The sequence below is a fragment of the Rousettus aegyptiacus genome, unplaced genomic scaffold (assembly GCF_014176215.1).
Source record: "Rousettus aegyptiacus isolate mRouAeg1 unplaced genomic scaffold, mRouAeg1.p scaffold_m13_p_10, whole genome shotgun sequence".
In the NCBI taxonomy this organism is placed as follows: domain Eukaryota; kingdom Metazoa; phylum Chordata; class Mammalia; order Chiroptera; family Pteropodidae; genus Rousettus; species Rousettus aegyptiacus.
This window is the reverse complement of record NW_023416285.1, coordinates 98,460,337-98,465,276: the sequence shown is the minus strand read 5'-3', so window position 1 is coordinate 98,465,276 and position 4,940 is coordinate 98,460,337. Positions and strand designations below refer to the sequence as shown.

The window sequence follows — 4,940 nt, the reverse complement described above, 5'->3', positions numbered from 1 at the left end:
TTGCTTTCTGTTTCACATCCCACGGACGAGCGGAAGCGTAGGGGTCCTGACCTCGTTCACCTGGCTCGCTGCGCAGACGGCGGGGTGTCGCCCTTCCCCATGGCCGAGTGGACTCCTCCTTGTCCACTCAGGTGAAGGGCGCTGTGGACAGGACAGCACTGTAGTGCACATCGGGGCGCATGTACCTTTCTGGGTGAATGAGGAGAGGCTGCTGGGTCATCGTGAGGCCACACCGGCCCACGTCCCCGCCCGCAGGGTGTGAGGGCGGCCTTTCCTCCACGCCCCCACCAACACTCGCTGTTCCTCGCCTTACTGATGACGGCCATGCTGACAGGTGTGAGTGAGGTGGTACCTTGGTTGACCTCATAGGTTGCATGGACCTTGTCAGCTTACAGTCCCTTATTTTTTATTTTTTACGCCTACAGCACCTGGTCTTCCTAGGCGGTCTCCCATCCAAGTACTAACCGGGCCCGACCTTGCTTAGCTTCCGAGATCAGACCGGGTTGAGCTTATTCAGGGCGGCGTGGCTGTGGACGCATTGTAGTTTTGATCTGCGTTTCCCTGATGATTAGTCGTGGTGAGCAATAAACCAGGCTAAGAAAGCGCGGTGCTGCGTCCCAGGTCCCAGGCTTCTTGAAGGCAGAGCCCGAGCGGGAGACAGGCCCCCCGATCCCAGGGCAGAGGGCTCCCCAACACCCAGACGCCTCGGTGCCCCCCTTTCCAGCCTCACGAGCGGCTTGCTGCAGCACCCGAAAAGCAGAGGCTACGATGAAATTCTTTCCTTATAGTTCTTCCTGGATTGTCAAAATAATTAAGAGAGCGGAGAACAGATTGTGTTGACAGCTTGTCGTTTTTCCGTGATTGTTGTTACGAAGCTGAAAAAATAAAATAATACGGAAGAAATGACACAGAAACCACAGGGGTGTCTCTGTCTTCTCGACTCTGGCACGGCTTCCCCCAGGCAAACCATCTCGATCGCTTCTGACTCTGTTCTTCCCGAAGTGACCCCGATGGTCAAAAACGAACATCCACCGCTATTCTAGATATTGTGCTTTGTGGCAATACTTAGAGATACCCCGAGGACTCAAAATCAGCTTACCACACCCCGAGCCTCTTTCTCTCAGTTCGAGTCGGTCGTTGCTTAGTTTTCTGTCTATTACTTCTTATTCTCTGCCAGCTGCATTGTGCCTTGATATTGTCAGATATATTTACCTTCATTTCCGTATTCACTTTTCTATCTTCTGTTTTTTATGCATTGATTGTTTCCTTCTAAAAGGCAGAGACTCGAGGACGTGTAACGGTACTGCGATTCTGCGACGATCGTCCCGCACAGGGTCGGGTTCTGCTCTATGGCCATCGCTTCTTTCTCCGTGGGGTCTTTGTTGGCAAGGCTGTAAACACGGGGGACACGTCTCTATCATCTTAAAACACAGCATTCGCTGGAAACCGCGTCCACTTTAGTCGGCAGCTCACGTGGAGCAGGGTTTTCTTACGTTTCTCTTTCTTTTGTATACTGCAACCTCAAGGCGTCGACACCATTTGCAGCTGTTTAATTCGGATCCGATATTTTCCCCCGTTTCCCGGCACCAGCTGCATTCGGCGCCTGCGAAGCCTCCTCCTGAGACCCGCTGCCGGGATCATCCAAGTTCATTACGTCTCTGATGCTGCTTCAGCTGCCCCGCAGGAGCCTCTTCTTACCAGTGCCCTTGCAATTTTGACGGGTTTTCAACCAACGCTCCCCTCAACGCTCCCCCGCCCCAAACGTACTGCGCCCAAAGGGGCATAAACGAGAGTCACCGCCTGGACACGCAGAAGAGCAGCCCGGCCCCCCGGCGGCCACCCTCCTGCGGCCACAGAGGTCGGAGCAGCGCATCTTGGCGACCGCGGAGCTCAGGCCTAACCCTGGCGACCGTTAGGCCGAGGGGAACACACTGGGTAGTTTAATACCCATGCAGCATAACTTCACGAACTCGTGCACGTGAGTGGATAAAAATCTAACGGTGTAAAGGGCGGCGGCTGAGGTGTTGACGGTCGAGACGCGTGGAGCCCTCGGAAGATGCGGAGCCCGGCAGGGGCGAGCACGGTAACGAGGAGAAGGGCGGGGCGATCGGGGTTTGGGGGGAAGAGCCCGCAGGCCTCTGAGCGCAAACGCCACAGAATGGGGCGCGGGGTGTGGGGCAGGAGGTGACGGGGGCGGGGGATGCGCATAGGGTGACTCCTGAGATTTTGGCTGGAGCCGCGGGGCCAACAGCCGCGCAGCTTAGCGAGGTAGCAGAGGATCGCAGGTGCGGCATTCCTGCGCCAGCGCTCGATGGGGGGGGGGGGCGAAGGCGCGGCTGGGGACCCGACCCCTCGGAGCCCCGGGGCGATGACGGCCGGGGAGCCTCCGTCGCAGCTGGCCGGTCACCGCCTGCCCTGCCCGCTCGGCCCGGCGCAGGCCACCTGTGCTGCCCTGGCTCGGTCCTGCGGCCCCGGAGCAGAGCCCGCGCCACGCAGGCGAGGCCGGGGCCGCCGCGCCCCCCGGGACCTGGACCCGGACCCGGACGCCCCGCCCAGCCCCGCGTGGCCGCCTCCGCGGACAGCACCCCCACACACACCTCCTTTCCTCGCTCTTTTATTCCTTCCATCTTCGGTTTTCCTATTTTCCCTCCGAAGTTCGTCCTTGGCTGCTGCTCTTTTGGGGGACAGCGGACCGGGAGGCATGGCGGTCCCGCCCCCTCCTAAGGGCCCCGGATTCTCGGAGCTTGGTTAGTTCACGCTGACGTTTCTCGCGTCCCGGCTCCGGCTCTGCGCACCCCGTAGGGATCACCGCGACTCAGGGACACGGAGCACCTCGGGGACCCCCCCCCCCCCGTGACCCCGTTCTGCCGCCCGGGGGACTTCAGCCGCCTGTGACTTCAGGGCTCTCTGCGCGCCTGTCGGGCCAGCTGCCGCTCTCAAATCAGAACACGTTCCATCATTTTTCGCTTAAAAAAAAAAAAGAAGTCCGCAGATCACAGAGGACGGGATAATTGGCCGCAGCGCATGCGAGGCAGAGCGCGCGGAGCGCGGCCCGCGCTCCCCGGCCGGCTGCGTCCCACCTGCGCCCTCATTACAGGTGCGGACGGCGCTAATCCCGCCGCTGCGATTCCGCCCACGGACACGCCGACCCCGGGTCCCGACGCGGGTGGGGGGGGCAGGGGGCCAAGGCGGGCGCCCGGGGGGCGGGGAGCGCGCGCCGCCCCGAGGCGCCGGGCCAGGCGTGCCATTGCCTCGTTTCGGGAAGCGTGTCAGAGCCGGCGTGTCGCGGCCCCGTGTTCCAGCGACACTTTACTCATTCCGGCTGTGACACCCGGTGCCTGGTGGTCGGGTCACGTGTAAGTCTCACGATTTCCACTTTTTAAGATAGGGCACGAGGTCACCGGGGAGCGTGGGCGAGGCGAAGCAATGCGGTGACCAGAACTAAGCGTTTGGCTCAGGGACGGCAGGGTCGCCGTGTCTGAGGCGACAGAGGCGGACCGTCCACGGAGGGGGGCTCTGCGGGACGAGCCCCTCGGCTGGGGCTCTGTGACCGACAGCCCGGCGGGGCCTGGACGAGCAGGTGCCTTATGCTGTGTCGGCGTAAATGCCAACGCTGGAAACAGGCGCGGGGCGTGCAGGCGCCCGGCCCCCCAGGGGCTGCCCCCGGCCCCGCCTGCTGCTTCCCGGCGGGTACTTTGCCATCACCCCGGGGATAGGACGCCGGACCCCAAAGCGCTGCCCCCCGCGGAGGCGCGGGCGCGTCCCCAGACGTCGCCGGGTGCACGTTTTCCATGGCGGCAGGAGGCCAGAGGCCACCTGGATTCATCTCTTCCTCGTGCAAGGACCTGCGGTGGGTGGTTTAGACGCGGCATCTTAGCCCGTCCTTGGTTAAGATGGGAATGAACGCGCCCCCCCCCCCCCCCCCCACACACACACGCCGCTCGCGTAGGACGCAAATGGGATCGCGGCCACGTTCGCCTTCTCGTCGTCAGGGCCACACTCCAAACTCCACTCGAACGCTTGCGCCGGGCTAGAAACGCTGTGTTTGTCTGCCCGACCGCCTGGGCTGTGCTTTCTGAACCCCATGGGACCCCGGCTCAGCTGCCTCACTTCATGTGGACTTTGCAGAGCGCCCGTGAGGGCGGGAGATTGACCCCGTGTCAGAAACGAATAAATTCCGATGGTCGTTCTCAATGCACTTTCGAAACCTGAGAAGGCGTCTGAAACCATAAAAGAAAGAAAAAAGGCGCACGGACCAGTGCGTAACACTTGGGCCAAGTCTTTTCTTAAAGAGTGTGACGATTTATGTCAACCAGAGCCCAGGAACGGGGAAGCAGGTCACAGCTACGATCCAAACTGCCAGCGAGATTCTACCACGTCCAAAGTGAGATCTCAGAGACACCTCCAGCCCAGAGGATCCTTCCGTGTGCCCACGGTGTCCCGCAGAGCCCCCTGCCCCCCCACCAAGGGACCGTCCTTGACGGATTTGTATGAGGGGAGTAAGGTCCTTGGTGTCCCCCCCACTCAGCATGTTTAACTGTGGAAATGCCACTAAAATCAACCACAAAACCCGGGTGAAAGATGAGAAGCATGAGAAGGTTCCCCAAAGTCCTCCTGACGGCTCGAAGTGCGGGCGGGTGGGGGAAGCAAGGAGACCCACACTTGCCCTTTACCCTGTCCCTGGGCCACGCCCTGCTGCCCACGGGGGACCCCTGCACTCCCCGGACGGGGCGACACCGCACGGAATCTGCTGTGGGGACACCGTCTCTCTCCAGGCCCCGGCCACACGGTCACCGGAACCGATATTTATTTACACCGAGGAGTGCCAGGTCCCACTCCGTGTGCACAGGACAAACCCTGGGTGTTTGAGCATCTTCCCAGGGGACCGAGAGGCCCTTGCAAAGGTGACGGCCTAAGGATTCTCTCTCACTGTCACTTTT

General features: G+C 61.2%; 1 pseudogene; it reads right to left on the bottom strand.

Annotated features, from left to right (window-relative positions):
* Positions 1 to 416: 416 nt before the first annotated feature.
* On the bottom strand, positions 417 to 535 carry LOC118609124 (annotated as a pseudogene).
* Between the last annotated feature and the right edge of the window lie 4,405 nt (positions 536 to 4,940).